Below are 13,132 nucleotides of genomic sequence, written 5' to 3' on the forward strand. Positions count from 1 at the left end.
TTTCTGAATGTGAACACAGCTCCGCCCCTTTCGGCCATGTTTTTTCCATCTCCTATATAAGAAAGTCCTTAGTTACCCCTCTCCACCCATAGCAGTTTTTAATTGCAATGAGATGACACACAGTTAGGGTCACAGAGCTAGGGACCCCAATATAGAGATATGCCTTGACGAGGCCTTGGGGCTCAGTTACATTGATCAATGCGATTGCTAAATATCTCCTTTTTCCTAATTGTCATGGCAGGTATGCAATTCATTATTCACATGTTCAAATTAGCAAGTAGCATTTTTCATTGTATATTCCAATATTTGTCCATATGCTTGAGGCATTATACTATTATCTAAGTTTGATGTGCAGCCTTATTCGTATATAGTATGTAATTTTTTGGCTTGCACTCATAATATATATATTAGTGCTCACTTCAGTTATCCTATTCATATCATCAGTGTTGTCCCATAAAAAGATATAAGAAAATATTTACAAAATTGTGAGGGGTGTACTTACTTTTGTGATATACTATGGATAGTTAGGGCATGTGCATAAGGGGGGCTTTACATGCTGCAACATCGCTAGCATCGGCTAGCGATGCTGAGCGCGATAGTACCCGCCACCGTCGCATATGCGATATGTGGTGATTGCTGCCGTAGCACACATTATCGCTACGGCAGCTTGACACACATACCTTCTCGGCGACGTTGCTGTGACCGCCGAACAATCCCTCCTTCAAGGGGGAGGTGCGTTTGGCGTCACAGCAACGTCACCGCAACGTCACCGCGACGTCACTAATCGGCCAGCCAATAGAAGTGGAGGGGCGGAGATGAGCGGGACATAACTTCCCACCCACCTTCTCCCTTCGCAGGTAAGGAGACACAGGTAAGGAGATGTTTGTCGCTCGTGAGGGTTTACACACAGCGATGTGTGCTGCCGCAGTAGCGACAAACAACATTGTACCTGCGGTCGACCCGACATTATGAAAATGGCCGACGCTACACAGATCACCGATTTTCAACGCTTTTGCGATCGTTTATCGGCTCATCTAGGATTTACACGTTGCGATGTCGTTACCGGCGCCGGATGTACATCACTAACGACGTGACTCCGACGATATTTCGGAAGTAATGTTGCAACGTGTAAAGCCCCCCTTAGACCCCATTTAGGATTAAGGGCAGGGAGGGCTCGAGTTCTTCCAAACTGTTAGAGCTAGTCTAAGTTACTGTCAGATGAAAAAATCTGCTAATTTCTGCAACAAATAGCAAGAAAACTGCCATACATTCACATATGCCAGCTTGACAACATTATCCTGAATGTCACAGGTCTCCCCTTCTTCTGAGAGCTTCCAGACATTCTTGGAGAGTTGACAAGCATGAGCATATGTCAGAGATATACCTCCAATTAAAGTTACAGAGTAAAGGCCGCTTTACACGCAACGACGTATGTAACGATATGTCGTTTGAGTCACGGAATTCGTGACGCACATCTGGTATCTTAGCGACGTCGTTGCGTGTGACACGTACGAGTGACCGCTAACGATCAGAAATACTCACCAAATCGTTGATCGTTGACATGTCGTTCATTTTCCAAATGTCGTTGCTCGTTCAGGACGCAGGTTGTTCGCCGTTCCTGAGGAAGCACATATCGCCACGTGTGACACCCCAGGAACGATGAACAGCAGCGAGCAGGAGGCTGCCGGGAGGGATAAAGTTAATTTCTTCCCAGTAACAAGGCTTTCAGTTGCACAACTTTAACATAATATTACCTTGCAGATTAACCCCACATCTTCAGGTTAATACCATGTTTTCACCTGACACGTTCTTTTTAAGGGTTATTCCCATCAAAGGTTTCCATGGCTGAGACAATAATAACTCTACTGGAAGTGAGGTTACAGAAACAGCCAAGATTGGTTTGGGATGCACTGTTAGTATAACTTGCATTGAAATGAATAGAAGCTTCAGGAACAGCTCAGCACAGTTCATAATGTAGATAACAATAGGCAGTCACGGGATTTAGAAGGCCGGCTCACTCGCCCCCTCTCTTGCACATGTCCATAATAAGAGTTTTCAGCAACCGCTTCCAATATTCAAAGCTCCTTCTTCCACAGCCCTCACTCCAGCAGGCAGAGACTAGCTAGTAATTGTTTTGGAAATCCCAAATCACTGGCTCATGATGAATAGCCATTTTTGCGCTTGGGTCTCATGTAGTACTGTTAGAAATAAATCAGAAATGGTTTTCTAACTCTTAATATCTGCACAATTTCCGTCAAATTATCGAGCCACTGACAACAAGTGATTTGCTCTTGATTTCTAATTTTACATAAAAATATTTTACAACATTGGTCTCCAACCTGTAGCTCGGGAGCCACATGTGGCTCGTGGCTGTCTACCCCCAAAAAAACTGAACTTTTTTTCTGTGGGTTTGTGTCGCCATTCTCTGAGACCTGTAACATTTTTGATCTGGATGATGACTTGTTTTTTTTATGAAGAACTGTCAGGTTTACTTATATCATATATTTTTTGCTATATACAACTTTTGCTCTGTTTTTATGGCAGTTTTTTAGGAAAAGTAATTACCCAAAAAAAAACACATTTTGGGTATTTTGAGCAGTTACCTATCTGGATAATTGTTTGTATATGTCGATAGATTGGATTTTTATGAATGTGACGATGCCACGTTTGTGTATATTTTAATTTATCTATTTTAAATGGGGGGTTAAGCGAAGTGATTTGAACTATTTTATATATATTTAAAAATATATATTTTAATTTTTGTTAGTCTCCTTATAGGACTTGAACCTGCGATTGTCCAATCACTTATACTATACACTGGAATACCACAGTATTGCAGCATATAGTGTAAATCTTGGTCTTTTTTGAACCTCAGCATATATATGACTTTCAGAAGAGGCCCAAGATGGAGGTGACGGGTATTCATTCCCCCACGATCACACCATGGAATGTTGATAGAAGTCAGTAAGCGTGCACAGCAGCATGTTCCATTTCAATGCCATTGTCAGAGATTGACTGCAGTGTTTATAGCGTAACCAAAGGAGATCAGTGGTTAGTTCTCTAACATGCTTCGAACAATTTCCCTGTTGAGTTCCTTTAAAAACTGCATGCAAGTGTACCTAGAACAACTAATGGTATCTTAAAAGCAAAGGGTGGTCACAGAAAATTTTGAATTGATTTAGATTTCTCTTTTAATTATTTACTCAACATTTTGTTAAAGATGCCCAACCAACAGGATTTTGCTATATGAGGTAAAGGCAGTGTCATACTGGCACTAAGATCCTGAATCCAAGCATACCTTTAGTTGAAAGATCGGACACTCGGTTGCTGAAATATCTTTAATCAAAGTTACAAAAATGAACAGCACCTTTGATTGACGGCTGCAGTGGTGCGGGCCTTTGTGGGTCTGGTCCTCGCTATAAAGTCCTCCTCTTGCATCCACTATGGTGTCTCCTCTTTTCTTTATTTAAATATTGCGCCATGCCACCATTGCTGCTGATGAAGACTCTGGAGGTAGACTTTACAGAGAGCAACTGACCCACAAAGGCCCGCACTGATGCACAAATCAATCAAAGATGCAATGAATTTTTGCAACTTTGATTACAAATATTTCAGCAACCAAGCATACGATTCTCCAACTAAGGTATGCTTGGAGTTAGCATCCTAGCCCCAGTATGGCACTGCCTTAAGTTCATATAGAAAAATCCTGGTGGTTAGTTCCCTTGAAATAAAATAATCTATTAAAACTTCCAATTTTGATAGCATTCTTAATAGCATTCTTACTTTCACGAAAACGTTTCCCGTGTGTGTGTGTGTATGTATATATATATATATATATATATATATATATATATATATATATATATATATATATATATATATATATATAATGTGTATATATATATATATATACATATGTGTGTATATGTATATATATAATGTATATGTACATCTATATACTGTATATATATATATATATATATATATATACATATATATATATATATATATATATATATATATATATATATATATGTATAACCGGTGGCTTGATGTCTTGGTCACTTGACCTGGGAGCAGAATTAACAATGAAGACCACTGGGAGGTTAGTAATTTCTCCTCAACGATATCCCATTCTGTAAGACAAGAATCAATCATGTTGTATCTTTTCTCTGAGTAGCTGCCATCATTTCATGAAATTCCCAGAAGATTTCAATATTCAGTAAATGAGCCTGAGGGAGAGCAAACAGTTCACGGAAACTAAGCAGCGCAGTTTGCAGACCGTGTTTGAACACTGCAGCGATATGTTTACCCTCTAACCACATCACTTCAGACTGCAAACTCTCTAGACAACACATCGGCCTCTTTGTAAGGTATTAAAGCCTTTCATTAGTTTAACCTCGCTTTATGATTAATTTGCTTTTCATTGTACAGAGAACATTGCCCTGAACAAAAGTAATTTATAGAATTTACTGACAGATGATTTCATAAACACGGATTCTAACTTTGTCCTATTGGCCAGAAATTTCAAGTTCTCAACTTTTTTATCTCAATAATATATAATCCTCGTGTTTTGATAGTAAACAGCAACAATTTATATATGATCGTACCTCAGTGCTTAGGTTTTAGTGTGATGCAGTAGCCAACTTTCTATAGAAGAAATGTAGTAGGGGGCCTGCGCTCCACCGTGTACATGTGCCATGTTTTAAAGACAAAAAATGAAGTAAACCAATTCTGTGGTAGCCGCGCTCCCCGTAGTAATGATTTTAAAAACTCTTGTCCTCAAATGGAATTTATTACTCAAACATACGGAAATAAAAAACGGATACAACGCGTTTCGGCGGGAACAACCGCCTTCCTCAGGTATGTTTTATAGACTGTTGAATACGATAAGATGTATATCTTTGGATCAACAGCTGCCATCTAATTGACTTAATTTTAGTTGTTAAATAAGATAGGATTAAACACTTTACTGATGTGTCAATGTGATGCCTCAGGTCGGTATGTATTCATAGACACCAAACATGTATAGCTTTCACTTTTATCTAAGGGGTTAAAAAAAAATCAGAAATTTGTCCACAAAAAGTGGCGCACTTTTTGTGCCATTTTGTGTGAACCGTAGTTTCCTCAATTTTCAGGATATAGAGCTCAGTGATGGCTTTTTTTTTGCGACTTGAACTGACGTTCTTAAAGGTGTCTTTTGTAGATACTTCGTGTTAATCACCTGTAATTGCATTTTGCGCAAAATTTGTGACAACCAAAAAACAAACTTTTGAATTATTTTGCTGGTACGTTGTTTATTGATCATGTTAATTGATTTTATATTTTGATAGATCAGCATTTCTGAACAAATCAATACCAAATATGTGTATATTTTTAATTTTTTTAACCCTTTAATTTTCAATGGGGCGAATGGGAGGTGAGTTGAACTTTTAAGTTTTATTTTTTCATTTTTAAAACTTTTTTTTAATTTATTTTACTAGTACTATAAGGATCAGCAGTCTGATTGCTTCTTCATTTCTGCTGATCATAGCTGTACAGCTCAGATCAGCCAAAATGCTAGTCTTCTGTTACAGCTGCTGCTCTGCCAGCTGTAACAGGAAGTGAGTCATGATAGCGCAGGATCATGTGATGACTCCTGTTGCTACCATAGCAACCATCGGCTCCCTGTGATCACATCACGGTGCCGACGATGGCAGCGAGTAAGTGCCGTTACCCAGTGCGGCACTTTAAATTGCGCTGTCACATTTTCACAGCTCGACTTAAGGGTTTAACATGCATGGGTGGATCGTGGGTCCACCTGTGCCTGATAGCGCACATGTCTGCTGTACAAATCAGCAGACTTGTGCGGGACTCACTGCAGCAGCCGGTACTGGTTATACCGACATGAGCCATCATGTACCCAGTATGTTCAATGTCGGTAAGAGGTTAAGGTAGAGGAAGGGAGGAGTGGCAGATGAGGGAAAGAGAACAGGAGGGAAGTCTTGAGAGGGCCAGTAGAGAATAGGGTTAAAGTGTGAGAAGATGTGATCTCGGTGGTTGGAACAGTCAGTGAACCCTGAGGTAATGTCGAAATGACCAGAGCCTATGGCTCACCTCCACAAGCTTAGCGAGTCATCCTGCTAGAGAGCTGTTGGGACCCAGAAGCGGACAACTGTGAACAGAGCTAGGGGAAGGAGACACAAACTCTGAAGCTTGAGGACGAGGTCCAAGATAGTGGGGAACAAGTTAAGGAGCAGTACTCCACACTGGAAGGAAGGAAGGAAGGAAGGAAGGAAGGAAAGAATGGCCATGTCTGTCATAATGGTGGGAAGAATAAAAGTAAACGATTTTGGTTGGCTAAGTGAACTTTGGTGTTGCATGTGTTACTAGCGGTCTATAACCACTGTCAGTCACATCTGAACACAGTGTCGCCTTTTTGAAGAAATGAGACACCTGAGCAGTCCAGCTCCCTCTCCTTCAGAGACATGCCCTTTTAACATTGAAATTGTATAGGTACAGATAGTACTGTCTCCCTGTGTCTCTCTAGCAATTGCCAAACGAACTGCTGCTGGGCAGTAATCTACCAAGTTACTATTCAGTATCATACTTTGTGTGTAGGACAATTTCTTTAAAGCGTAGTATGTCAGTAGATAGCTTGGTAATTGCTACATCACCACATGTACTCTAGACTAAGCAAGGAAAGCAGGAACGTCTTCATAGAGTCAAGTGAGAGACAACAAAAATCTATGTTGTCTAGATTAACAAAGTAAAGAAAGTTCTGAGCTCTGTCATTGCTAGCATCAAACATATGAGGCAAGCACAAAATTACACTATATCAGCCCATACACCAATACAGGTAGATCATGTCGTAATGCACATGGTCCCTGCCCTAAAACTCAGTGTCTTGTAGACCACAATCTGTTGTTGGTCTACAACCTACAAGACGTCAGTATCCAGACACAGGATTTGCAATGACAACAGCGCATTGCATGCCCTTGATTGAAAGGTGCATCAAGGGATCAGTGTAGGTGGGTATAAACTTTATATTTTGCACAGGGCAATGATAGCTGGGGTGGTACAGGACAAATGGGGCATTATCATTGTGGTGACATATTTATTTCAGACACAGCTCGGGAAGGGGGGGGTATTATTATTGAAGAGGCTATCTGCGGGACTTTTTTCATGTTTGAAAACTCTGGTAAGCTTTATTATTAAACAAAGCATTCAGGGATGGGGGAGTATTATTACTTAAAAAGCACACAGGGGGTATTATTATTGGAGTGGCACTCTGGGGAAATTTGTACTTGAAGTCCACACTCAAGCATTATTACTTTAGTCACAGAATAAGGATAGGGAGTGGTGTACATTGGCAATAGGTGGAGATGGTGTTAGAAATATGAGAAGTCATCTGCATCTGCATTAGACACTCAAACACAAGTCATCAAGAAGTCTCCATGGTTATCTGGGCCAGATAAATTGTTATGCTTGCTGGGCACAGGTTTAGTGGATTCACTGGACCGAAGGTACCAATCACTCACCTGGAGGAGCGAAAAGGAAGGGCCGCCAAGTCTTCACTACCGTCACCGGGGTGGCAATAGGCACACACGCTGGTAGGTAGCCGACAGAGGGCAGCCCCAGAGGATCAACAGTGCTTCAGCAGCTGACGCCACAGGTACAATACAGTCTATGGTTGTAGAAACGACAGCAGCCGATGTCGTGAATTCGGCTGGGATGAATGGTTACGGCAGCAGCAGCCAATGTTGATACCTGCAGCAGATATTGTGGTAGGCGGCTGGCGTGGATCTTTAAAGCAGCAGATATCGTGGTAGGTGGCTGGTGTGAATAGTTGCAGCAATGGACTTGTAATGCACTGAAACACAGATACGATAAAGCAACAGCATAGCGCACAATGACAATCGCATCAGCAACACTGTAGACCTGAGAACTAGCAACATATAGAATTCATTGCCCAGGCACCTCCCTTAAGGGGAAGGTGCCTTAAATACCTGAAGCCTCTTAGCCGAGCTGAGAGGCACTTCTGGATCAGGACATACTGGCCCTTTAAGAAAAGGAGAGAGGCCTCTCCTGCATCCTATGGGCACTCCGCGAGGCCTATGTGGCATGTGCAGGCCCTGGGAGACAGCAGCATGGACCGGAGATGGAGCAGCCACCGCTGGGTAGCTGGGAAGGTGAGAGAGCTGACATTCCCACCAAGAGAGGGGTGCAGGACAGCTCTGGGACACCGGTATGGGTGTTACATAAATGAAGCAAAAAATGTGAACTACTGAAATCGGAAAGAGCTTTAATTGTAAATCACAATATGTAACCACAGTCTGCATGACCACTATATGATAACTGCATGGTGGTAAAAATGGTCTTTATTTTTATTTTTTTGTTTTTACGTAACAGTTGTATTGTGAAATTTAATCTCTTTTTTTAGGGGTACTGTATATAATGTATATGTACACAGGCACCATAGATCCCTTGATGATCACGGCCAGGTTCAGGGGGATGCTGACATAAGCGCTTTATTTCAGCTGAATATGCGTTCTTGGACGCATATTCAATTGAATTGATTTGCCAATGTCTCGCAGTGAAACGTTTTCTGCACAGCCATAGTATTGCCAGCCATCGGCAAATCACAGCCAGCATATGCCAACGTCAGCTGATAGCTGCTGATTGTCCGGCGGCTAGCATTGTTATAGATGTGCAAAGAGCTTGTCTCTGTGCTTCGCCGACAGTACATTTCAATTTAACATGTGTCCAAGAACACATATTTGACTGAATTAAAGTGCTGACATTGATGGCCCCCTGGACCAAGACACAATCATGAAGGGGTCTGCGGTGCCTGTGGGTCACATGTGCAGAAAAGAGGACACCAAAAGAACAGAGCACAGGTGAGAAGAATCTTTTTTTTATGCTTGTGAAAAATAACACAATAAGCTACTGTGATGCCCTGGACTAGCCAGGTTGTCACGGGTAGGCCCTTGCAAAATTACCCCCCCCCTTAATAAGGTGACAGCAGCCAAACTAAAAAAACCCTTGTCACCTCCCTCAGGGTTTGATGTTCACACCAGGGGGGCGGAGACAGGCGATTGGATCCGCCCACCGAGGAGTTCACAGGCCCTGAGGCGGGAAAACAGTGCAGTTCACCGTGGGGAGCAGAGAGGAGTAGTCGAGTCTTGACTGTGAAGTGGAGTGGAGTGGAGTGAAGTTAAAGGGCAGACCTGCATCCAGGTCTACCATAGTCTACAACAGGTGTCTGGGTTGGAGCCCAGTCACCTCTGGTAAGGAGGCAGACGGTGGTGGCCGCCTGCAGGAGCTGGGATTACAGCCGGTGGAACCGTAGGGACCGGGGACGAGCTGTGGCCCGCCGGTACCGAACCGGGGATCCGATTGGAAACCGGAGCACCAGGAGGGGTACTCAGACCCAGTACGAGGCCGAAAAACAACTGGGCTGAGTCAAATCAACTGATTGAGGACTGGACTTTAGGCCCTTTCCCACATAAGACCCGACTGAAGACAACAGCCCAACCATTAGGGTAAAGACACCGCCCAGGCATAAGAGACCCGATGGGCCAGCGTGTGCGGGCAAAAAGGGCTCTCCCAGCACATTCCAGGCTGGGGAGCGGACTACCATTGCTCAGGCATAGGAGTCATCATTTCTATACAAGTGAGGTGCAGGAGAAAGGCGGAAACCACCAACATGATAAGGGGAAAAGCGCAGCTGGCTGCAGGCACCGTTCACCATCTTGTTTGGTTTACCAGAGACTCCAGCGTGTTTGTAATAGTGCGGACAACAGTTCCTTCGGGCCGCGCACCGCGCCACACCGCACCGACACGCCGGTACCACCTATTCCCCTGCCTCAGCACCTCCCTCGGGCCCCTGGGACCATCATCCCCCTACCCATGGAGGGGCCAACACCAAGCTGCGCAACACCGTCCCCGGGAGCCTAGTCAACGGCAGCGGTGGTGTCCATCCAATCACCACAACCCATGGGTGGCGTCAAGAACTCAAATCCCCTACAAACAACCGCGGCTCCGGCCGTGGACCTCCCCACCGAAGTCCCTACGTGTAGTGCCAACCCCCTTTCAGAGCGACGTGACCCCCGGGTCCGAGAGGAGCTCGAGCCACCCACCGACGAGCACGGATCCGAGTGGCTCGGCAAGATGGTGACCAGAATGGGGACATTGACACAAGAAGGGTACAGGATGGATACATTATTACCGGATGGGGGCATTGCTACAAGGAGGGGGACATTACTACAGGATGGAGACCATGATGGGGAAAATTAACACGAGATGAGGGGAAGGATGGGCCCATTACTACAAAAAAGGGACCAAGATGGCAGGAAGGAAACCATCATGGGGGAAATTAATACAAGATGGGTACCAGGAAGGGGCAGATTACTGCAAGCTGGGGACCAAGAAGGGGGACATTGATACAAGAAGGGGACCAGGATTTGCACATTGCTGCAGAATGGGGACATGACTACAAGAAGTGGACCAGGAAGGGGGACATAACAGCAAGATAGGGATCAGCATGGGGAACATAACTACAAGGTAAGTACCAGGATGGGGAATATTACTTCCAGATAGGACTAGGATGGGGCACATTACTACAATATGTTTGCCAAAATTACTATATGGTGCTAACTGGAAAACAATATTACTTATAACAAAGGGATAACATGTAAAAAAAAGTTAAACTAAAGCAAAAAAAAATTAAAACAAAGCATTAAAAAAAAGGTAACACTAAAAATGCAGTTTAAGGTATATATAAACTAAAATAAATAAAAAAAGGTACATGATTGTTATCGCCACATCTGTAATGACCACACCTGTAAAACTGTGCCATAAACCACACAATGAATGCCATTTTACAAAATAAAATAAACAAGCAAAAAATGTTAAAAAAAAAAAAGCGATCAAAAGGTGTATAGAAAAACACGTTATTGCTGCCTGTGTTCCCTTTTTTTTTATAAAGATCACCTGGACAAGATAGAAGGTTACTGGATGTAATAATAATAATATTTATTTCTATAGCGCCAACATATTCCACAGCGCTTTACAATTCAGAGGGGACATGTACAGACAATATGAGACATTGCAAAATAACAAAATTAAGATACCAATAGGAGTGTGGGCCCTGCTCATAAGCTTACAGTCTATGAGGAAATAGGGGAGGCACAAAAGGTGAATGGGGGGGAGAAAAGCTTGTTATATATGGTCCAGCCATCGATTTAATAGGGTATTCAAAACCAGCTGCGTGGACTAGTTGCCAGACAGAATTTATACAGGTACAGAGTGTAAAAAAGAACATGAAGATGAAGGAACCAGAAGATACAGGGGACAAGAACTGGAAGTAAATTTTATGAAGGGCAGAAAGGGACTAGATTAGATGAGGGAGGTGAGGTGATAGGCTAGTCTAAAGAAATGCGTTTTTAGGGCCCGCTTAAAGGTGTAGATGTTGGGAATTAATCGGATTGTTCTTGGTAGTGTGTTCCAGAGCATAGGCGCAGCTCGTGAGGAATCTTGAAGACGCGAGTGGGAGGTTTGAATTGTTGAGGATGTCAATTTTAGGTCATTAGCAGAGCGGAGGGCGTAGGTGGGGTGATAGACAGAGATGGGGGAGGAGATGTTGGGTGGTGCGGAACTGTGGAGAGCTTTGTGAGTGAGAGTGATAAGTTTATGTTGGATTCTGTAGCGGATAGGCAACCAGTTTTATAACTGGCACAGGGCAGAAGCATCAGTGAAGCGGTTGGAGAGGAAAATGATCCTGGCTGCAGCAGTCAGAATGGATTGGAGAGGGGAGAGTTTAGTAATAGGAAGACCAATTAGTAAAGAATTACAATAATCCAGGCGAGAATGAATAAGAGCGACAATAAGAGTTTTTACAGAGTCAACTGTAAGAAAAGGACAAATTCTAGAGATGTTTTTGAGGTGGAAATGACATGAATGAGCGAGTGAATTAATATTGGGAGTGAAGGAGAGATCGGAGTCGAATATAATATAACCCCAAGACAGCGGGCGTGCTGCTGGGAGTAATGGTAGAACCACACACAGAAATGGTAATATTGGGTTTTGGAAGGTTGCAGAAGGGAGGAAACCTGAACCAGTATCAAATGCAGCAGAGAGATCCAGGAGAATCAGCAGGGAGTAGTGACCATTAGATTTAGCTGTTATTAGATCCATACAGACTTTAGTAAGAGTAGTTTAAGTAGAGTGCAAGGAGCTAAAACCGGAATGTAGTGGGTCGAGGAGAGAGTTATCTGACAGATAGCGGATTAAAAGGGAGTGGATCAAGCGTTCCAATACTTTGGATATGAACGGGAGATTATAGACTGGTCTGTAGTTAGCGGCACAATGGATGAAAGTTTTGTGGATAGATGAGACCAATATCAATCTTTTTGGTTTAGATATTAAGCATTCTTTTTTATGTAATAATGCAGTGCTTTTATTTCTCCAAGCTGAGATATTTCAAAAATTGTGTTTTCACTTTTTAATCATTTGCATGTCAACGCCCGCTGTCTTGGGGTTATATTTGACTCCGATCTCTCCTTCACTCTCCATATTCATTCACTTGCTTGTTCATGTCAATTCCACCTCAAAAACATCATGTGAGGAATAGAGCTATCTAACAGCATGTGTGAAAAAGACTTAGGTATACTAATAGATCACAGACTGAACATGAGTCAACAGTGTGATGCAGCAGCAAAAAAGACAAGCACCATTCTAGGATGTATTAACAGAAGCATACAGTCTAGATCACGTGAAGTCATTATCCCTCTATACTCTTCTTTGGTCAGACCTCATCTGGAATATTGTGTCCAGTTCTGGGCACCACATTTTAAAAAAACACGTCAACAAACTGGAGCAAGTTCAGAGAAGAGTGACCAGAATGGTGACTGGTCTGCAAACCATGTCCTATGAGGAATGGTTACAGGATTTAGGATTGTTTAGCTTGCAAAAGTGAATACTGAGAAGAGACCTAATAGCAGTCTACAAATATCTTAAAGGCTGTCACACTGTAGAGGGATCAGTTTTATTCTCATTTTCACAAGGAAAGACTAGAAGCAATGGGATGAAACTGATGGGGAGGAGACAGATTAGATATTAAAAAAAAAGTTTTGACAGTGAGGGTGATCAA

Source organism: Anomaloglossus baeobatrachus, chromosome 3 (genome assembly GCF_048569485.1).
Source record: "Anomaloglossus baeobatrachus isolate aAnoBae1 chromosome 3, aAnoBae1.hap1, whole genome shotgun sequence".
In the NCBI taxonomy this organism is placed as follows: Eukaryota; Metazoa; Chordata; class Amphibia; order Anura; family Aromobatidae; genus Anomaloglossus; species Anomaloglossus baeobatrachus.